The sequence below is a fragment of the Oryctolagus cuniculus genome, chromosome 13 (genome assembly GCF_051225735.1).
Source record: "Oryctolagus cuniculus isolate XC-2025 breed Fujian yellow rabbit chromosome 13, ASM5122573v1, whole genome shotgun sequence".
In the NCBI taxonomy this organism is placed as follows: domain Eukaryota; kingdom Metazoa; phylum Chordata; class Mammalia; order Lagomorpha; family Leporidae; genus Oryctolagus; species Oryctolagus cuniculus.
Genome location: NC_142879.1, coordinates 78,784,125 through 78,807,964, shown reverse-complemented (window position 1 = coordinate 78,807,964; position 23,840 = coordinate 78,784,125). Strand labels below are relative to the sequence as shown.

The following is a 23,840-nucleotide window of genomic DNA, read 5'->3' as shown; positions in this document are numbered from 1 at the left end:
TGCCTGTCAAAAAAAAATAAAAATAAAAAAATAAAAAATAAAAATAAAATGCATTGCCTCCATTGATTTTCTTAGAAGGAATGTAGAATGGGTACTAGCCTCTATTCACAAACTATCCATAGACATGCACTGTAGGGATCACCAATGTAGCCTAAATAAAAGTTTGCAAAATTATATATATACTTCATCTTCTCCCAAAATATCCCAATGTTTATCAATTTGAATGCATTGTAACAATCAAGTGGTTCTGGGCAGAAAATTTTTGGTTGGTTTATTTCATATGTCATTAAGATATTTTTCTCCCAAGACTTTTATAGATTTGTAATGAATTAAAAATTGCAGTAATTTATGTGGTTAATATTCACCTCTTCTAATTTATGATTGTAAAAATTTGAGTCCATGTTTTATATATTACAAGGGGTTTTTTGTTTCTTAAGATTTATTTTAAAAGCAGAGTTACAGAGAGACAGAGGCAGAGGCAGAAAAAGAGAGGGGTCCTCAACCTTCTTGTTCACTCCCCAGGTAGCCGCAATGGTTGAAGCTGTGCCAGTCCACAGTCAGGAGCCAGGAGTTTCTTCCAGGTCTCCCATGTGAGTGCAAGGACCCAAGGACTTGGGCCATCTTCTACTGCCTTCCCAGGCAATAGCAGACAGCTGGATCAGCAATGGAGCAGCTGGGACTCGAACCAGTGCCCCTAAGGGATGCTGGCACTGAATGCAGTGGCTTTACTTGCTGAAACGCAATGCTAGTCCAAATGATTGTTTTATGATTATTATATTTGCTATTCAAAATTGTGCTGATCTTTGAGAGTTTAGAGAAAAGTAGGTTAAACTGTTCAATGTGTATTGCTTTCTGTATATGTAAGTACACTTATTTGACCTCCCTTTCTTCTCCATAAATATACTTAAGTGATGAAAACTTAAGTAAGGAAGTTTTACCTATGTATTTACAATAAATCAGTACTAATTTTATACTTCTTGAAAGTCTACTCATAGAAACATTTTCTTGGGCAAAGAAAACAGATGAGAGAGTATTACCACAACAAAGTAAAATTTATTTGGTGATGAATTTAGGTACATTGCCACAAAAGGAATCATAAAGAAAAGAAATTCACTAACACTTATGTGGCTTTGGATAATGCCCATTCACGGCTTTTGTAATGTCCATTTCAAAATAACTTCAGGAATAGATCAAAAGAAGCCTTATTTGAAACCGTATTTAGTCTTGTAAAATAGTATTTTATTTGTTGAAAAACCTTGAAACATAACTGGTCTATTAAGGATAAATATCTAGCTGATAATAAGTATAGAAAGTAGTATGTATGTAAAACTATTCAAAGAAGTATAAAATTTTGTAACTTGGAACATACATAGGAAAATCTTGGCCCCTCCATTCATAATTGTCCTTTAAATCCTCACAGCTAAATGTTTTAATAGTATGAAATTTCTCCCTTCCTTTTAATTGAGTGATGGTTAGGAACGCAAACCTTGCTTTTACTTTGAGAAATGCAAGCATGAGAGGGTCAGAAGTACTTGGTTATGATTTTATGAAATATGGTGATTTCATTGCAGAGGAGGAAGTCTTAAAGGGAAAATTAAAGACAAAGAATGCAAATGGAAGAGAACTAATAGACAATAAAAGATCTTAACTCCGGGCAGCACCCCTGGTGCAGCGGGTTAACGCCCTGGCTTGAAGCGCGGCTGCTCCACTTCCCATCCTGTTTTCTGCTGTGGCCTGGGAAAGCAGTGGAAGATGGCCTGCATCCTTGGGCCCCTGCACACACATGGGAGACCCAGAAGAAGCTCCTGGCTCCCAGCTTCAGATCCGGCTGTTGCTACCAATTGGGGAGTGAACCATCGTATGGAAGAGCTCTCTCTCTCTCTTCCTCTTCTCTCTCTGTGTAATGCTTTCAAATAAATAAATAAATCTTAAAAAAAAAAAAGATCTTAACTGTCCTTTTGCACTCTGAGGTTATGCAATTTCAGCAAAAATCATTGTATAAGTGGGGTTCATGTTTTACTAGCATATATGAGATTCAAACACATGGTAGATAATACAAAAAAAGGGAGTTTCAAGCAATGATTAACTCCTGCTATATTTAATCATTTTAATAAGTAATCATTTTTATCTTATTATTTTCAGTATTTATAAAACATACTAATCCACAATACAAGAAATCTTTGAACATTGAACTCTATTTTATTAATGACATTCTTTCCTTTTCTTTATCTAATATTGTATGCTGTATGTATGAGCTAATATATATTAGCAAACTAATAATTAAATAATTAAAAAGAAGGATATCAAATTGTCAGCAGTAAACTTTACTCCTTATTTATTTTATAGTGTTAAACACAGGATGTACCTGTGTCCTTGGTCAAAAACAGACAAAATAAATTTCTATTTTCATTGGGAATTTTATGTAAGACAACACTGGTATTGCTTTGGTTATTGAAAGATGAAGCTAAGTGGAAAGAATATGTTTGAATTTAATTTTATGCATATTCTGTATGTTGAGTTTAAGGCCAAGGGATATAATAGACAAATCTGAATAGGATTATATATATTTATCATAAAGTAATGCCAATGGATCTAGTCATGATGTTAAACCCAGAAAGAAATCAAACTTATCAACTTTAACTCTAATGGTGGGTACACAGAAATCACTTCTTTAGTGTTCTTAAAATGTGATCACTGACAGTAGGTTGTACATTTTTCTCATTGTAGCTTTGCTAGACACCCAAATTACCCATTTTCTGATGAGTGTTAACCTGGAGGCCTTTTTCATGACTTCTACTGCATCTCCTGCATGTGGATTGTGAAGCAGGAAACATCTCAGATTACTGGACACCTCTTTTCTCATTCATCTATGCTGCATAGAAACTCCCCCTCAGCTAGAGCTATATCCAAAGAGCATAAAGGCCATGCCAGTAAATTTTTGTCACTACTGAAAATAAAATAATGTTGTTTTGTTAAAGATTCTTACCAATCACTGACTCTCATACTTGCGTGGTTTGTTTCATTCTGACTCCTTAGTCCCTCAAATTGATTTCCCTACAAGTTTGGAGACCTACGCCAGAAGATGACTGTCAGCCTGCAGGGCTGTTAGCAATGATTTCTCAGTCATTGTTTCTCCAGTGCTTCCAGGAATAGAGAAACTCACTGTAAAGGACCAGGTGGTCAGGCAATACTGCAAGAATGACCAATGGTGTAGGGGATTCCTTGCAGTTTATGGATCACAGCTGCAGACACTTAGGGATTTGGTGTCCTTGGGGGAGGGTTTAGTCTCAGGAGTTCAGGAGATTCACGGCATTCAGCCAGGAAGAGTGATAAGGTGTCAGACTAGAGGGACATTGAGGAAGAGGAATTTGAGCATGTCTCTGCTTAGTAGTATTGGCAAGTATTTTGATAATAATACCTGAAGATAAAAGGTATCTTACACATATTTTTTGAAGAGCTACATTTGAAGCTCAGGCACTTACTTGATTTGTTCCACAGGAGAAATAGTAAATTCCTGGACATGGAGGGGATAGAAAATTAAAGAATCAATCTAATGATAACATAACCTGGATATCAACTCTATATTTCTCAAATATTTTGTTTAGTATGTAAAATAAATTTTAATTTATTTTATTTGAATGCTTTAAGTGCCTTAAGATAAAAGCAAACAAACCAAAAACTATACAACACAAAGAATTCAAAGCCAAGTATCAGTGTCATGGAAAATATTACAATACTAAATTATTCATAGAATTAGTCAGGTTGTCCAAATTTCAAAAGTCTTTCAAAACACATACGTGTAATATAGCATAATACTTTAAAATTTGTTCACTTACTTGAACATCTTTTACAACGTGTAGAATTATTGTAACTTTTAGTAATACAAATACAATCAGAAATTCATGGAGGAAACATAAACATTTCAAAGAACTTTCCTCAAAACTTTAGACAATGTCATGGACTGCTGGGCAAGGAACTCATTAACTAACAGTTGTTCATGACCTGAATACATCTTCAGATATTTAAACCTTCAGCTATTTTTATTCTTGTGGTGTTGTGTCCGAATTTCCCAATCAATGCACAAGGCACAGTGGAGGACGCAAAAGCAGAAGTTTATTTGTTACCAGCTGGCTGGGACCCCCTACCCGCACACAGCCCTTTAGCAGTGCACAAGGCAAAAGGCTCCTTCATTTGCATAAGAGAGGTTTTTGTAGCCTCACACTTGCAAGGGTGCAGGTTACCTTCTTACTCTCTATATGGCAAGGTATTGGGACCTAACATGTTCATTGGTCCATTTAAACGTATAGGCTATATACGTTATGTGGCAGGAGGGCCACACAAAGGGGATGTCATGGGGAGGCACTGGTGGGAAGCATTGGGCCATAAATTCCAGGGGAGCTGGTGAGGAGCAGAAGGTCATATATTCCTGGAGAGCTTACTTTCTTTGTTTTCAAGGACCCCGCCTGCCTCCTTCCCAGTTCAGAAGGAGGCCTGTCATGGCCAGAGTGAGAAACCAATATTTAGCAAGCTAGGGACTCTATCTGAATTAGGCAGATATACTCTAGTAGGCCAGACCTGCAAGATGAGCCTCTGGAAAATCCAGATGCTGAATGGTTTACTGATGGCAGCAGCTATCTGAAGGAAGGAGTTAGAAAGGCAGACGATAGAAGCCCAAGCATTACCACACACAATACTTTAGCCCAAAAGACAGAGCTTATTGCATTGACTAGGGCTTTACAACTGGGAAAAGGCCAGCGAGTCTATATATATATATATATATATATGCAGATAGATAGATAGATAGATTCCAGATATGCTTTCCTTGTGTTGCATGCACACGCAGCAATCTGGAAAGAGAAGGGCTTACTGACTGCAAAGAGTTACCCTGTTAAATATGGGAAAGAGATACTGGCTCTACTTCAGGCAGTACTGGAGCCTTTAGAAGTGGCCGTCATCCACTGCAAGGGATATCAGAAGGGAGATAATTATATTAACCAGGGAAATGCATTAGCAGATAGAGCAGCTACACAGGAAAGTTTGGAAATGGCCCTTGTATGTCAATCTGTTGAAGTAGCTAAGGGCTCAACAGTGAGGCTATACTAAAAAGCAAATGGATAGTCGATGCTAAATCACAGAATTATGCTACCAATGGCCATTTAATGGAAAATTACACAACTCTACCCACTTGGGAAGAGATGCCTTAGTACAACTGGTCTCCCGAGCTTTTGGAGTTTTGAAAGGGACCAGATATGGTCATAAAGGAAATGACTCACTCTTGGCCTCTATGTTTACAGAATAACCCTCACCATGTAAGGCCACCTCCCCTGTTGACTCCTGTGCAGAGGAGGGGAACAAACAGGTGTAGACTGGCAGGTTGATTTTACCAATATGTCCCAACAAGCAATTATAGGTACCTTCTAGTCTATATTGTTATTTTTACAGAATGGATAGAGGCCTTTTCGACCCGAATGGAGAAAGCACACGAGGTGCTTAAAGCCTTGTTGAAAGACATCGTGCCACGCTTTGGATTCCCATGGTCACTCCAGAGTGACAATGGACCTTCATTTGTATCTAAAATAACCCAGCAGAACCCAGCAGCTTCTGAGAATAATGATGACCATGCAGGAGACACGGAGAATGCCAGTGACTGAAAGATCCAGCTCATGAAGTGAACTCAATAGATGAGACAAGCAGAGACTTCCAGACCGAGAACAGGCAGGGTCTGCGCCCCTAATCAGCAGGAAGTAGCTACAGAAGATGGAGACTCAACACCCATCAACATCCCCTTAAGATTAAGGTCTGGAGTCTCTGAGGGGGGAATGAAGTAGGCAGGCATACAGGTTAAAATTGGTCAGATTTGTGAACTGGAAGACCACGCCCCTGTGTGCCCTCATGCTCCTACCTGATGCCTTTGCCACGCCCCTGTGTGGCCCATTCCCCTACCTGACCACACCGGGGTGCCCACCAGCCAATCAGGTTAATTAGCCACTCCCCTTTGGAGTGGGTTAAAAGCCTAGGGCACAGTGTGCCTGGGCCCTGCTCTTCTTCCCTGGCCTCTTGTCAGGACAGGGCTTGCTGTAGCCATGTGCTCTAGGCTTCCTGGCCTAGATGCTCATCCACGTGGCTGGTTCCTGGTGCTCGGTATGAACCCCCATTCACCTCTCTCCCCTAAATAAGCTCTCACTCTCTTATGCATCTTTATTACTAAATAAAAGCTTAAAATGTACCATGCTGCCTAGTTTTAAAATTTCTTAATCCCTTCTTAAAAATTATAAATCCCTTAAAAATTTCATATTTTATGTCCCTTCGTGGTCGCCATATGAAATCGGAAAAGACTCCCTAAAATTTACCCTGAAATGTGGCCCCTTAAAGTTCCATAGAAATGCTATCCGGGGTGCCATATGTGCTACTGGAATTTGGGGTGCCTTACGATTTCGTTAGGTAGGAAGTCAGTTATGAGCTTATGTGTGTGTGACATAAAGGCCTAAAGAGAAGACATCTATGTTCAGCATATGCATCTGCTGACAATGTTTCAGGGGCAGCCTGGTATTCACATTCTGCCCTGCCCCCTTCTACCTGATAACCTGCCAAGTGGAGATCCCCACCCCTTCTGCCTGACAATCTTCCACAATCTCCCAGATGCAGCAGCCCAGTATCTGCATTTCAAACACCCTGCTCCGGATCCCCATTCTCCAGGGGGTCTTGCTCACCCTTCCTCTAAACTCAGGATGGCACCAGCTAGGCTTCCTCCTGTCTGATACCTTCAAGGAAAAACTCAGATAGAAGTTTTTCTATTTACATCCAAAAAGCCCTTTGTTCCAAGAGGAGCAGAGGTTGGGAAGCAACACCCATCTCCTTAAAAACCCCCATCCTCAACCGGACTGCGTGCTCAGCCTTCTGCCTCTCTGCTGAGCCACCCACCTGGCCTGGTCAGGTGTAATCTCTCTACTCAACCATGTAACCTTGCTCCTTCCCCCCTCCCCAGTCTCTCAGATCCTGTCTGGAGAGGTGCCCATCCGTTCTTACAGATGTCCCTTCCATAATAAACCTTGCTATTTTACCTCCCACTACTCTCTGTCTCACGCCTGAATTCTTTCTTGCGCGAAGACAAGAACCCTGCAATTTCTCCGGTAACATTTTCACCACAGGCTTATTACTAAATCCCTGATATTAATAAGCCCGAGAGGGTTCTTGTCTAATAGTTAGAAATTCTAAATACCGGCACAGATAAACGAGGCAGCATGGTATGTTTTAAGCTTTTATTTAGTAATAAAGATGCATAAGAGAGTGAGAGCTTATTTAGGGGAGAGAGGTGAATGGGGGTTCATACCGAGCACCAGGAACCAGCCACGTGGATGAGCATCTAGGCCAGGAAGCCTAGAGCACATGGCTACAGCAAGCCCTGTCCTGACAAGAGGCCAGGGAAGAAGAGCAGGGCCCAGGCACACTGTGCCCTAGGCTTTTAACCCACTCCAAAGGGGAGTGGCTAATTAACCTGATTGGCTGGTGGGCACCCCGGTGTGGTCAGGTAGAGGAATGGGCCACACAGGGGCGTGGCAAAGGCATCAGGTAGGAGCATGAGGGCACAGAGGGGCGTGGTCTTCCAGTTCACAAATCTGACCAATTTTAACCTGTATGCCTGTCTACTTCATACCCCTACAGTGGAGACTTTTCTCCTGTCAAATAGTTTTGTATTCTTTTTCTTAGGGATCTATAGGACTAAGCTGAGAATCAGGTGGCTTCAGTGCTGATTTCAACCAAACTTTTTAGGAATAACTAACACTAGTTCTTCTGAAATTCAAGTAAACAGACACATTTTAATTCTAAACAAGACAAACATAAAAGAAAAAAAAGAAGAAATGAATGGTCAATGAATAGTCCTCACCAATACAGAAGCAAACAATCAACAGAAGAGTAGCAAATTAGCCGGCACTGCGGCTCACTAGGCTAGTCCCGGTTGGGGCGCCGGATTCTGTCCCAGTTGCCCCTCTTCCAGGCTAGCTCTCTGCTATGGCCAGGGAGCACAGTGGAGGATGGCCCAAGTACTTGGGCCCTGCACGCCATGGGAGACCAGGAGAAGCACCTGGCTCCTGCCTTCGGATCAGCGAGGTGCGCCGGCTGCAGCGGCCATTGGAGGGTGAACCAATGGCAAAGGAAGACCTTTCTCTCTGTCTCTCTCTCTCTCACTGTCCACTCTGCCTGTAAAAAAAAAAAGTAGCAAATTAAATTTAAAAATATACTAAAATAGATTCTTCACCCTGACAAATGGAGATTTGCTCCTGGGATACAGAAGTGACTCAGCAAATGCATATTAGCAAATGTAATAATCACATAAACAGAATAAAGACTAAAATTATATTATAATATAAATATCATAAAGTATTTTATAAACTATAATTTCAATTCATAATAAAAAATTGAGCAATTCAAGAATAGAAGAAGCATACCACAGCACAATAAAGGCAACTATATGGCAAGGACACAGTAAAATGCCATAACCAATGGGGAAAAGGCAGAAGTAGTTCACTTAGATCTGAAACCAAACAGATGTCTACTTTCAGCAGTCATAATCAACATAGTCCTAAAAGTTTGAGCTTATTAATATGAAAGAGAAAATCTAAAATTCATAAGGAAACACAAAAGATCCCTGATGCCCAAAGCAATCTCAAGCTAAGGAAACAAAGCCAGAGAATCACAATGGCAGATTTTAAGACATTCTGTAGAGCTATTGTAACTCAAAAAGCATGGTACTATTACCAGAGAAATTGCAGGGTTCTTTTCTTCACGCAAGAAAAAATTCAGGCGTGAGATAGAGTAGTGGAAAATAAAAGTACCAAAGTTTATTAGGGAAGGGACATCCGTAAGAATGGATGGGCACCTCTCCAGACAGGACCGGGGAGAGAGTGCAGTCGCTCGGACTGGGGGGGGGGTGGGGGAGGAAGGAGCAAGGTTACATGGTTGAGTGGAGAGATTACACCTGGCCAGGCAGGCAGGCGACTCAGCAGAGAGGCAGAGGGCTGAGCACACAGTCCTGTTGAGGCAGGGGGTTTTTAAGGAGATGGGTCTTGCTTCCTCACCTCTGCTCCTTTTGGAACAAAGGGTTTTTTGGATGTAAATAGAAAAACTTCTATCTGAGTTTTCCCTTGAAGGTCTGAAACAAAGGACTTTATGGATGCAAATATTATCAGATAGGAGGAAGGGTGAGCTGGACCCCCTAGAGAATTGGGATCAGAGAGGTTGTTACTGGGCTGCACCTGGGAGATTGTGGAAGATTTGTCAGGCAGAAGGGGTGGGGACCCCCACCTGGCAGGTTATCATGTAGAAGGGGGCAGGGCAGGATGCGAATACCGGGCTGCCCCTGAAACATTGGGTTGGACATGAACTGGAAGACTAACTTACACTACAGAGTGACTGAAAGCATCAGATGTGAAGAGGAATAAAATGTGGTCAAGATATAAATATCTTAAACACAAAAGGAGTTTATACTGATATACAAGAAATTACTCAGTTTCACATTACAAAACAAAGCCTCAAAGGAGTTCTTTCACATCCATGCATTCTAATATATGCTGGGACTTTATCCAATTTGTATTCAGTGTGAGAAATTGCATCTCTTTCTGCAGCAAATAGCTCCATTGTTCTTGCTCTGATAGTTGGAAAACCATTGTGTCCATATTATGCATATTTCGATCCAGAAATTCAGACAAGAAGCAAGAACAATCCTTTGCCTTTTGGAATTATGCTAACTAAAATTTGAGCTGTATACATGGAGAGTATTAGTAGAAGAGTCCATTGTCTCACAGATACTGAATGAGCACCCTTTGGTGACCCCACTACTTATCATTTGCTGTTTTCATTGAGATATTCATTGTCCCAAATGTTTGCCTCTATTCAGCCTATGCACATCTATGAATATCAGCTAGGTGCCCATGGGAAAAGAGATGGTTTCTACTTTTGAGGACACAAAATTTATATGGTACTATTAGAACAATGAATTTATAGATCATACCATAATATAGATCATATATCATAATTTGTAAATTACAGGATAATCTATAAATGGAAGAATTGATGGATCCTTCATTTAATTCTGTTGGGAGAAATGACTCTACTATCTAAAGATTATTTTCTTACTTTCCAGACTACAGAATTTTTTTCCAAATACTAACTGTATAACAGAAATTTTTGTTATTCACAACAGAAACACTTCATAATTGCCATGTGTACAGAAATTTACTTAAACTCGTCACAACCTTGGTGATTCCTTATGACAAGATCATGATTTTCCAATCTGGAGCACCTTGCTTTGTGCTTCCTTTCGGCAATGCTCATATAGGGCTTTCCAAGGCTCAGTAGATCTGAGAGAAACTGCTTATAACTTACAATCCATAAAACACCTGCTTTCATATCACATTTCTACCTTACCTAAAGAAAAATGTCATTTTAAGTAATTTAGAAGTAACTGTCTTATAGTTTAAAGAAAAAAATAAAAAGAAAAGGCTAATAGAGACTTTAATCATCTTTTCCTTTCACCGATAGTTAAAATAATAGCCACCATCCCTTCTTAATTGTGAAAATCCGACCACGCCTCAGATCTGTGACAGAATATAGAAAAATAGAAGTAAGTATAATACTTGTCTCCCTCACTCAAAGGTATTTATTATGTTTATAGTAGTGATGACATCAATGCTCTTAGGTAACAGTTTGACTACTATTCATTACACAGAATTCTCATTGAATTCTCACAAACTCTCTCTGAAATGAGTTTAACTATCATTATTTTATAGATAAGGGAACTGATAATTTGTGTGATAATTTCTTCTTCATTTTCTTTTCTGATTGCCACAATGCCACCTGCACTTTGAGGTGCTTGCTCATCTTGTCTTCCGATCCTGCAACCTCCGACCATGGTTGTAGTAGACAGATAAATTTTGGTATTGGCTCCAAGAGAAATCTTCCTGTGTTATGTTTGCATTATAGAGAAATGGGGTACATACTAGAAAGAAATAAGATTTTTGGACCTCCAGCTTTCTACCTTTTCCTAAAACCACCTAATGGATCAAGTGTCCCACCAATTCTAAGAGTATCTATTGACTTCCACAGTCACATAAATGAAGAACTAAAATATTTTGATATCTTGCACAGCTACTGGTGTAGTTCTTCTCTTATGTCACAATATTCTCTTCATCAACATATAAAGACCTTGCTGAGAGTCACCAACTTGGAGGTTCTAAGGATCACTCAATCCCTGTATTGGAAATCATGCAGTATTTGGTGACCACAGAGATGACCTGGAATTGATGGTGTTCTGGACTTGCCCCAGGGTTCATTAATATAGACCATAACTTGATGGAACTGAAATCAAGGTCATAATAGTTAGTAGCTGAAGAATGCCTTTCTTGAAGCATTCTCTGATTATGGACATTTTTGCAATTCATCTCCTGACTTTTCTTTCCTAGAATTTATTTTTCTAGCCCTGATAGATAGCAAAACAACTAAGTTTATTTTTCTGAGCCAATATTTCCTAGGGAGAATACATGTGGTTTTGGGTATACAGCTCCTTCCTTCTTTTAAATTGTTAGACCTAATATCATAGACACAATCTTCATCAGTTAAGAAAAGTAAAACTAGACCCATGTAAGCAGTATTATGATGTAGTTGTCTCTCTTTTATTTTTAAATTTTTTGCCAGGCAGAGTTAGACAGTGAGAGAGAGAGACACAGAGAGACTTATAGACAGTGAGAGAGAGACAGAGATAGGTCTTCCTTCCTTTGGTTCACTCCCCTAATGGCTGCCACGGTCAGTGTTGCGCCGATCCGAAGCCAGAAGCCGGGTACCTCCTCCCGGTCTCCCATGTTGGTGCAGGGACCCAAGCATTTGGGCTATCCTCTGCTGCCCTCCCAGGCCACAGCAGAGAGCTGGACTGGAAGAGGAGCAACCGAGACTAGAACCTGCAGTGCCAGTGCCGCGGGCAAAGGATTAGCCTAGTGAGCTATGGCGCCGGCCTGGTACAGTTCTCTTAATTGGTGATTTGGGTCACATCCCAAATAGTGCTTTGTTTCTTTGTTTTAGAATGTGATACTCAGAATGTTTTATGACCAGCACAAAGACTGGAACAAGAAAGTGGATAGCTTGCATTCCCAAATAATTGTTTATAATAGTAAATAATTTACAAAGAGAAAAATAATTAATGCATTATAAATAGTGTCTACTAAGTATTATTTTATGCTTTCCAAGAGAAGCCATAAATCATTTTTTTAAATATTTTATTTATTTATTTGAGAGGTAGAGTTACAGACAGAGAGAGAGGGAGAAACAGAGAGAAAGGTCTTCCTTCCAGTGATGCACTCCCCTACTGGCCGCAATGACCAAAGCTGAGCCTATCCGAATGCAGGAGTCAGAAGCCTCTTCCATGTCTCCCGAGTTGGTGCAGGGGACCCAAGGACTTGGGCCATCTTCTGCTTTCCCAGGCCATAGAAGAGAGTTGGATTGGAAGAGGAGCAGCTGGGACTAGAACCACTACCCATGTGGGATACCAGCACTGCAGGCAGAACATTATTAACCCAATGTGCCGTAGCATCAGCCCCAGAGACACGATAAATCTTAAATAAAGTCTTTGAAAGTTATTTCCAAGTTTAAAAACTCTGGAACTACTGATTTCAAATCAGCCTTGAATATTGGTTCCCTTTTTCAAACTATTATAACATTTGTTTCTTTTTTTAAAAAAAGACTTATTTATTTGAAGGGCAGAGTTACAGAGAGGCAGAGAGAGAGAGAGAGAGGTCTTCCATCCACTGGTTTACACCCCAAATGACCGCAATAGCTGGAGCTGGGCCCATCTGAAGCCAGGAGCCAAAGGCTTCTTCTAGGTCTTCCACATAGATGCAGGGACCCAAGTACTTGGACCAACTTCTACTGCTTTTACAAGCCACAGCAGAGAGCTGGATCAGAAGTGGAGCAGCCGTGACTCAAACCAGCACTGAAATGGGATGCTGGCACTGCAGGCAGCAGCTTTATCCACTATGCCACAGCACCGGCCCCCAAAATTTGTTTCTAATTGACAAATAACAACTGGATTTGTCATAATATAAAATGTGACATGTTGATCCAGGCCTATGTTCTAACAAGATTCAATCATGTGGATTAGTATATCCATACTTCTGAAGCTTTTTATTCATAAAGAGACCAAAAAGTAGAGAATCTAGGGTCTATAGGCCACTTGAGGCAAACAAGGAAGAAACTGACTGGTCTGCACTGGGATAACAAGAGTTGTTTGTGGATTTGGCTCCAGTGTGGTCCTGACCTGGTGGATATCAGGGCTTAGGAGGGGTGAGGTGGCGTATAACCTGGTTTATCTGAAGCTACTCAAGAGGCCAGTATCTAGGGTCGGATCCAAACCCACTATTTTCTCTCAGTTTGATAACCTTCACTCTGACCATGACTGTGCTGTATTGACTTCAGCATCACAAAAGATGCTGGTCCTGTGCATATGACAAATTAGAGAAAAAGCAAGACCTTTTACAAGTTAGTAAATAATACACTCAGAACTACTTGGAAAGCTTTTAAACCCTAATAATAATTTAGCTTTATTATAGTTCAAATGAAATTAGATCTTGAATAGAACTCAGCCTTAGATAAAAAGATTTGTAAAAATAAAAGCAAGGGTTTGTTTGGTAGTCTATTAATCTGTCCTCTATTGTTGATGCAAGGCCAACCTCATCAAACATAGGACTCAAATTATATCACATAAATTTAGACAACTAATTTTGACTAGATGCCAAAATATATAAGAGGAAAAGGGTAGTAATTTCAATAAATAGTGTTGGCCAAATGAAACCACAAAACTAAAAGAAAGAAACATAAAAGAATCACTTAAATACATTGGTATAGAAGTGATGTTTTTGAGTACACACTGAAAGTACAGAGAAAAAATACATGACACATATGTTTATATAAAACTCAGGAATTCTACATAGTAAAATAAACAATAAATAGAGTGAAAAGATATCTGACAGAATGAGAAAATATTTGCAAGCTACTTTTCCAACAAATGATTGTATCCTGAATATATTGGGAACTCAAAAAAAACTCAACAACAACAAAAAACAAATCCAGTTATAAATGGATAAAGGATCTGAATAGAGAGATCTCAGAAGAAGAAAGGCAAAAGATCAACAAATTTAAGGGAAGGAAAAAAAAACTAACCCCAAACCCTCCTTCCAGGCTAGTTCCCCTTTCACATTCTTGGCCAGCACTCCTGGAAGGAAACTCCATTCCTCAGTTTCTTGTGGTCCTTATCTTTGAGCTGCTGGTAGGGAGCCTCTGAAGTATTGGTCATTTTTGGAATATGTGTCTTATTTTACTGACTAACTATAGTGCATTTCCTGTTCTCCAATGGCTAGAAACACTGACTGGTAAACATTTGTTCTCTCTCTTCACAGAAATGTCAATGAAATGGCTGTTACCATTCCCCACCACCAGTCTGCACACTTCTACGAAAATCATTTTTGTCCTGATGAGTAAGAAACAACCAAACCATACAGTAGGTTGAGTGGTAGGTAATGATCTTTAGAGAAACCAACAGTCTGTTGTTTTTCAGAAAATTATGAAAATGCAGTGCCTTTGCTTCCTGCCCTGTGGATATAGGTATAACTGAGTGTAAGTTGCTAAGCAGTATCATGGATTAACCAGAAGAGTATCCCATCACTAACAAATAAGATGTCTCTCCCATGAGAATGCCCATATAGAAGTATCTGGTAAGAATCATGACAAAACTCTCCATGCTAATATTCATCAGAAAATGGTTGGAATGTGTTTCCAGAAACACTAAAATTAGAAGAAAATGCATACAATCTGTGTTCAAGGATTCCATTTGTATGATAGTAAAGAAGTGATTCCTAAGAAGCTTCTAGTAGGATGGAAATTACTACAGTAATTTTCCTACTAATCATAGAATCTGCCTTGCTGGGGCAGGCGCCGTGGTTCATTTGGTTAATCCTCCGCCTGCGGCACCGGCATCCCATATGGGCGCCAGGTTCTAGTCCTGGTTGCTCCTCTTCCAGTCCAGCTCTCTGCTGTGGCCTGGGAGGGCAGTGAAAGATGGCCCAAGTGCTTGGGTCCCTGCACCCGCATGGGAGACTGGGAGGAAGCACCTGGCTCCTGGCTTTGGATTGGCGTACCTCTGGCCGTAGCGGCCATTTGGGGAGTGAACCAACGGAAGGAAGACCTTTCTCTCTGTCTCTCTCCCTCACTGCCTAACTCTATCTGTCAAATAAAAAAAAAAAAAAGAATCTGCCTTGCTTAGTTTTGTGACTATGAATTTATAATAAATATTTACTGATAAATAAATTATTCAAATTATATTCTGTTGGGTAGCATTTATAAAAAATACAAATAGTCAAGGATTCAAACATAATCCTCTCCCTTAGCTAAAATTATCAACCTTGAAGTTTGAGGAGCACTATTTGGAGGGTGAGTAGGAAGAAACATTTATTAAGCAAAAAGAGAAAGAAAACTTTATTGAAACAATGGAAACCACCTACAGGGGAAAGGGCTACTGTACAGGAATCCATTAGGGGAGGCTGCCTCATCGTTTATGTCCTTTGATATAGGGGAAACTTGTTCAGGCTTTTGCACTCAGATCAGTTAGTCAGTGATGATCTTCTCTTGCAGGGGAGTTGATATCTGTAGCTTTATGGGTCCAGCTGTAACTGCCATCCTATTTTTTCTTCAACTTTTCTATCTTGTTTCTAATAATAAGGCATTTAAACCAAGGAATGTCCTTCAGTATATTAGCGCTGCATTTTCTTATGTACATCAGACTTGAGTCTCCTTCTGAGTGTGAGACCTGAATCACTGGAGCACTTTGTCCCTGGCTTTTTACCTCAGACCTCAGCTAAATGTCTTCTATATCAGTAACAAGATACCTACAATTTTTTGAGTACAAATGATTTTTTTATTGTCTAATCAGTGTTCACATTACCATCATTGCAGTATTTTTATACTATTTTTTAAAAGATCTATTTATTTATTTGAAAGGCAGAGACAGAGAGAGAGAGGTCTTCCATCAGCTGGTTCACTCCCCAAATGGCCGCAACAGCCAGAACTGTGCCTATCTGATGCCAGGAGCCAGGAGCAGTTTTGGGGTCTCCTACATGGGTGCAGGGATCCAAGGACTTCGACCATCTACCATTGCTCTCCCAGGCCATAGAGGAGAGCAGGATGGGACGTGAGCAGCAAGGACTTGAACCGGTGCCCATGTAGGATACTGGTACTGCAGGCAGTGGCTTTACCCGCTATGCTGCAGCACCAGCCTCAAAATATCTCCATTTTCTAAAACCTCTTTATCCTGAGCATTGAATCCTCCCCATTTCAGGAAAACTCGAAAGAGGCTCTCAAGTGTTACGGACCAAGAATCTATAATATCCCCAAGGTCATAACTTCCCTCCATGACAAAGGGTGAGACCTAAGTCAAGCAAACCTATTGAAATGCTGAGAAGAAGGAAAAAGCAAATGAAGTATTTCTAAAGAAAACATTTTTTAGAATTCTCTTCCAACCTCTTAAGAAAATCTTAATTCTACTGTGCACGTAAAGCTGAGTCATGCTGATAGCAGCAGTGGAATAGTTCTGATAACACACATGGCTTAGCTTCTGAGTCACTGGGAAATTAGTCGATATAGAGGTCAACAACCAACTGAAATTGCCAGGGATCTTTCCAAGGCTGATTAGATCAACCAGGGTGATGGAAAGTGAAGCAGAGATAAAGACATTAGAGAATGAAATTGGAGAGTAATACTTCATCCATTTTTTTTCATCTAATAGAGGGGTATTTTGCTAAAGTTTGCAAACTACTAACTCCAGTTTAAAAAAAATCCACAAATAACAAAAACCAGAAAAACACAAAAAACAACATAATTCTTGATTTCTTTCAGCCTAACCTATCTAACCTGTTCATAGTCAATTGCCCCACCTTATACATGGAGGATATATTATCCGAAGACATCAAACAGATAATTAGATCTATGTTCTTTCTTATACATATTGTAATAGAATTTCATTACTTTAACTAAAATATATCACTTAAGCTATATGCCTGAGGTAGGCTTATTTTGTCTTAGAGTTTGGAGATTCACATTCTAAGAATAATTGTTCATTTGTCAGCAGCTGATGGCAGAACAAATATGGAAAGAGGATCATTTGAGGAGTCAGGAAGCCAAGTGACAGGAATTATGGTCATCCTCCGAGAACATGTGTTTGTCTTTAATGAATCATGATTCGATCATGGATCATGGCACTCCATGTTGGTTACCTAATCCAGTGAAATCACTTCTCAAACACTTATCTTCAGATCCCATAATCAGACTAAAGCTCAACCCTAATATGTTGACTGTTAGCATTAACCCATTCACCCATTTTTTAAAAGATTTATTTATTTATTTATTTGAAAGTCAGAATTACACACAGAGAAATGGAGAGGCAGAGAGAAAGAGAGAGAGAGAGAGAGAGAGAGAGAGAGAGAGAGAGAGAGAGAGGTCTTCCATCCATTGGTTCACTCCCCAGCTGGCTGCAATGGCCGAAGCTACACCAATCTGAAGCCAGGAGCCAGGAGCTTCTTTCAGGTCTCCCACATGGGTGCAGGGGCCCAAACACTTGGGCCATCTTCTACTGCTTTCCCAGGCCATATCAGAGAGCTGGATGAGAAGTGGAGCATCCATATGGGATGTTGGCGCTTCAGGCAGCGGCTTTATCTGTTGTGCCACAGCACCAGCCTCAAACTCATTCACCCTTAACACAAGACTTCAAGATTTGAACATCTGCATTAATCTGGAAATCCAAATACCATATTATACACATACCCATGATATTGTTGGGTTAATAATTTAGGCACCATAAGAATATTAATAAAATGTGTTGAATATGGTTTTATCTCAAAATATCTTGGGGAATTAAGCTGACCCTGTGTAGAAATCATAAATTTGGACAACCTAAAGATGAGAATGCTCTCATTTTTCTGTTTTTACTCAGTTTTAAGACATTAAGATATATACATAAAATGTTGCACTAAGAGCACAATTCCAAACCACTGATTGAATCATGTAATTTTCATCTCCATAAAATTACATTAAATAAATTTGAACATAACTACAGTGTGTACATAATATTTTTGATTTGTCACAGTGTCATCTGCAATCTTTCTTCAGATAGCCAGTCTAACCTTCTCTTCATTATGTTACTAATCAGCAGAATTGGTGTTTCACAATTCTGCTATACTGCACTTAGCTCATTATTATCCAAGGGTCCCCACATTTAAAAAGAGAGATTGCTTTGTATTTGTTTTTGTTAAACAAATGATTAAGAATGTTAAACTACTAAAAATGTATAAAATGTATTTTTACATACAAATGATAAAATGACAGCTATCAACAATAACAAGGAAAGAGATAAAAAGCAAGACTGCATTTTTTACACATTCACTAATACTCTACTCACTATCCTTATGATTTTTGGCCTAAATTAAAAATGATCATTTTAGGTACCAGTGTTGTGGTGCAGTGAGTTGAATACTCCCCCTGTGACATAGGGATCCAATATTAGTACAGTTGGAGGTAACTTGCTTCACTTCTGATTCTGCTCTCTGCTAATGTGCCTGAGAAAGCAGTGGAAGATTGGTCGATTGCTTGGTCACCTACCAACCATATGTGAGACCTAGAAGAAGTTCCAGGATCCTTCCTTTGGCCTGTTCAACCCTGAATCTTTTGACCAGTGCACAAGTAGATGGAAATTCTCTGTGTCTCTCTCTGTATCTGTCTCTGTTTCTCTCAGTATATTCTATCTTCCTTTATCTCTGTGACTCTGCTTTCAAACAAGTAAAATATATCTTAAATCAATTTATAATTTTTACAAATGTGAAAAGTTTCACGGGCCATAATCAATGTGCCTTCTATGTTTAATGAGTAAGTGGTGCCTGAATGAAGTGCCTCAGTCATAAGTAGTAAGAGTGTGAGGAGTTAGAAGGGCTAATAGGGAATTAGAAAAGGGCCTTGTGGGATTAAGGAACCAGTATTTGTATAAAACCTGACAGTCACTGATTAGACAAAATACATTGTCCCCAGAATGAAAAGATTGATAAGGAACACAGTGAGTCCCCTACCCATAGGTAACCGTATGAAAAACTAGATTCCGACATCACACCAGAACGCACCACAGAGCAGTGTGTCTCCATGTTTAGCACTCCATCAGGTAGACATAAACTGCCTTAACTGGTCAAGTCAACAGTATGTTTCAACTGTCACATCTCCCACGTGATGGACATGGAAACATTTGTGAGGAACCATGACAAGTTTGCAAGAGGCAGAAAAAACAAAGCTGACCCCTGACGTATTGAAACTATGTGGAAGAATTGATTGATTGATATGCACTCCCTATATAAGCTCCCAGTACCCAAATCTTGATGGACCTCTGCCTTGGGGACCCATCTTGAGAAGCAGGAGTCTCTGTTTCTCAATAAAATCTACTGCCACTTGCCTTGCTCATCCCCTTTATTGTCTGCATGGTAATACATCATCATCATGAGAAAAAGAACTGACTCCAAACTGCTGTAAAAAGAGCATAATTGGAGTGGATTTGCAATTAGACAAACATTGGCAGTATTCATGATGGTGTTTCTTGGGCACCACTCATATTTCTCTTGGATCAAGGGTAGAACTCTGGTTCTAGGTTTCTGGTCTATAGGAAAGCTCTTGTTTCATATCTCTGTCCAGAATCAAGCCAGTATTCTTTAGGGCATCTTGGTTCCCATGTGAACCTTCTTGCTACAGAGTACCAATAAACAAGCTACAAGTCAGTTAATATTGTGCTAAGGCATAGAAGAAATTTCTGTTGAGACTTTAATTTTTTATTACTTTCCTATGCAAGCAAGTCAAGGTCCAAAACCTTAAAGAGAGATAAGAATGGCATTGAATTTTTCTCAATGGAAGCTGTTTTCTACCTGAGAATATCAAGATTTGATAGAGTGTACAATAAGGAAAGATCTTTGTCATCATCACCTAGGTGCACTTTGCCTGATAACTCTTATCTTATTTCTGTCATTTATTTTCTATCCCTTTACCCTTTACTACTCTACTCCACTTCAAGAAAGATAAACAACTCATACATCTGAAATCTTTCTAAGTGAATTCCTTGAGATAGAAAAGCAAATACAAAGCAATCTTTCTTTTTAAATGTGGGGACCCTTGGATAATAATGAGCTAAGTGCACAAAGTGAGTACTAATGTGTCTTGTTCAAACTTGAGTCAACATTTCTTTCCCCTCAGGCTCCCCTCAGAGATCAACAGGATTAAACAGACTTAGAAACATGCCCTCTCAGAATTCAGTGAACTTTGGAAAATCTTCCTCATCATGTTATCAACTCATTTCTTTTATCACCTTTTTCTTTCTAGTCACTTACTCTTCTATATAAAAGATAATTCCCCTATACTTTATCCTTAATTTGCTTGAAGATTCTAAGCTTATGGGGTTTCCTTGTGGCAGTGGCAATTCTGAATAAGGTTTTGACTTTCTAATGTTTATTTTTATTTGCCAAGACATACTCTTTCATGCAGAATCTTCTAATAGGACAGCGCAGTGATCTCCCATAAAGTATATTAGAGGAGATGATCATTATTTCATCCAGTGGACAATTCATAAATGTAACTAGTACCCTATCACAATTTTTTAAAGTTTTAATTATTTATTTAAAAAGCAGAGTTACAAAGACAAATGGAGATACAGAGAGGAGAGCTTAACCTGGTGTGCCACTATGCTGGTCCCTTATATTCTATATCTATATGGCTGTCTTTTTAATGCATATTAATATAATATTATATTATATTATATATAATACAATTATATTATATATCATAATTATATTATATTTATATATTATAATTATATTATATATTATAATGTAATATTACTTATTGTGATACAGTTTATACTCTTTACACTTAACATGCAGAAACCTTCAATCATACTAAAACATTGTTGGTTAATATATTCTGTTTTTACTTGCTTCGGAATATATTATTTGTTAATGTATCAAAGTTTATCCAACTACTGTAAAATTCATAATTATTTAATATAGTCTCACATTTTATAGAGTATTATTGAACAAGGTAATAAGTCATTCTGTTGAGAAATCTGTTGTCAAAGTGATGAGAATTCTTTTTAAAAATGACCTGGCATTCCTCCCTTGCAAATTTTTAGCATACTCTGTTTATGTTTTACTTTTGAAAGTTTGACTCTATGGGGCCACCACGGTGTTATAGCGGGTAACACTGCCGCTGCCTGCAGTGTTAGCATTCCATATGGCGCTGGTTCAAGTCCTGGCTGTTCCACATCCTATCCAGCTCTCTGTTGTGGCCTGGGAAAGCAGTAGAGGATGGCCCAAGTCTTTGGGCCCCTGCACCCATATGGAAGACCGGAAGAAGCTCCTGGCTCCTGGCTTCAGATTGGCATCGCTCCAGCCATTGTGGCCAACTGGGGAGTGAACCAACGGATGGAAGACCTCTCTCTCTCTCTCTCTCTCTCTCTCTGCCTCTTCTCTCTCTGTGCAACTCTGACTTTCTAGCAAATAAATAAATCTTTAAAAAAAAGTTTGACTATAATTTGTGATTGTGAGGCTCGTTCTTGATCATGCCTAATTGTGATTTTTTATATGCTTCTTGTATTTAGATCTCATATCTTTCTCCAAATTGGAAAATTTTTTCTGCTATTATTTCATTGACTAAGTTTTCTTAACCATTTCATTTTTTCAGGTATTGCTAAGACTTGTTTGATGGTATCCCACATATCCTGAACAGTGTTTCTTTCTAATTTTTTCTTTTTTTTCTTACTGAGATATTTTAAGACATGTCTTCTAGATCAGTTATTTTTTCTGCTGATTCACTGTGTCTGTTGTTTCACTTTATTTTTCTTTAAATTATTGTGTATTTCAATTTTTATTTCTTTTCAGTATCTGTATCTCTGCTGAATTTCTAATCCATGTCATTACTGACTTCCTAATTTTATTTAACATTTTCTTTGTAATTTTGAGTAACTAACGTTAAGATCATTCTTTAGAATTCTTTTTCAGGCTTTTCATCAATCTCTGTTCTTCCCAGTTCAGTATTCATGTATTTTGGTGTCCCTTTTGGAGAGTCATATTCTTTCTGAGTACGTATTTCTTGTGCATCTTGCGGATTTTGTGCATCTGATGAATCACTTATTTTTATCACATCTGGAGAATGGCTTTTGTTAGTTGAAGATTGCAATCCCGGAGATGTACCTCTGCATTTGATTTGTTAGAGTGCTTTATCCTTAGTTCCAGTTAGATTTTCTAGTATAGTTTTCCTATGCCTTTATTCGCTCAATGGATGGTACCTGTAGTTGGGATCTGGGCTCTTCATGTGGTTCATTGTTGTTACTGAGATTCCTGTTATGCAGGTCTCTTTCTGTCTCTTGAAAGAAAGGTTGGTATGATGAGCTACTCAGATGTTAGGATTAGGCCTTGCTGGTGTTGTGGGTCTGGCATTGGAGTTGTAAGATTAGGCCTGGCTGTAGCAGCTGGGTGGGCATAAGGAATCCTAATTGCTGCCTACATCCCTGATGCATGGTTTTTAGTAATGCTGAGTGGAAGAGGTGGTATAATCCCTGCCCAAGAGAGTGGCTGGATATGTGATGGTGATTTTGTCTTTATAGCAGTGGGATAAGCTGTCCTACGCTACTATCTGTGTGCTGTTTAGGCTCACCACAAACAGCCCATTGAAAGTCCCTGGGAAGTGGAAGTTCTTGGCAGCTCTAGACAAAGTTCATGGGTGGAACAATCAATAGCCCAGAGTTCTACCTGATAAAGGAGTGGTGGAACACATCTGGCTAATGTCAGTTGAGGACACGTTTGTTGAAGCTTACTGGTTTGTTGAGTCCCTTCTTCCAACCAGATGTGAACACTACCCAGAGCACTGAATCACTGTGTATTGCACCCTCTGACCCCACTGAGAGATCAGTCCCCTGTGTGCAGGGAGCTCTAAGCCTCTCTATTCAGACTACACAGCTGCATATCAACCCAGCACAATCTGCAATTTTTCATGCGATTTGGGGAGGGGAAGCTGTGGGCAAGAGTATGGTTCCCAATTATGATGGAGCATTTCTTCTTATATTCAGAGTCCTAGGAGCTGCCTGTCCAAGCTGCTCTGCACCTACTGTCCACTGAAGTGGAGAGGGCTGTATTAGACTGGGTTCTGTGGCCACCACTGCCCTGTTAGACCCAGCCGGACCCATGAGGCTCACTTGGCCCTGTTAGAATGCAGGAATGTCATTCTCAGTTGGATTTATAGCAAGTCAGGACTGTGGAATTCTTTGCAGTCAGGGTTGCAGCAGTGCCTTCTTATTTTTTTTTTTTTAATTTTCCCATCAAGATGGCCTTACCAGCCTGCAGCAGATGAGGTAGGAGCTGCAACCACTTAGGACAGCACATTGGCACTGAGTCTGCACTCTTCCTCTTCTGCATTTTGGAGCTTCTGTGCTGTTCCTTCATTATATTACTGGCTTCCAAAGCTTATGGGAAGGTGGTTTGTTGTGTGAATATCTGTTGAAATTGGTGTCTGTGGAGAACAATCACTAGAGCTTTCTACTCAGCTAACATCATGTTGCTACCTCCTCGGTTTTAACTTCTGGTCATTAATTGAGGGTAAATGATGAAAAACTGCTCACTAATCATTTGCTTAATTCCCTGCATGTGTTTTGTGTGCGTAGCATAGGACAATTAATTGTTTCAAAAAAAGTGTGATTAGAAGGGATTTCCTTCCTTTTCTTTTTCATGCTT

General features: G+C 39.4%; 1 protein-coding gene and 1 pseudogene across 2 annotated transcripts in view; both read left to right on the top strand.

Annotated features, from left to right (window-relative positions):
- The window catches only part of LOC103345168 (aldo-keto reductase family 1 member C3-like), a 43,579-nt pseudogene extending 40,602 nt beyond the window's left edge, over positions 1 to 2,977 (top strand). The window contains exon 6 of the transcript XR_016218792.1: positions 2,728 to 2,977. The product of XR_016218792.1 is annotated as an aldo-keto reductase family 1 member C3-like (transcript). The remainder of the gene's footprint in view (positions 1 to 2,727) is intronic.
- PGER4 (prostaglandin-E(2) 9-reductase-like) overlaps positions 1 to 23,840 on the top strand; it is a gene marked incomplete at its 3' end in the record, with an annotated part of 138,386 nt that overhangs the window by 92,013 nt on the left and 22,533 nt on the right.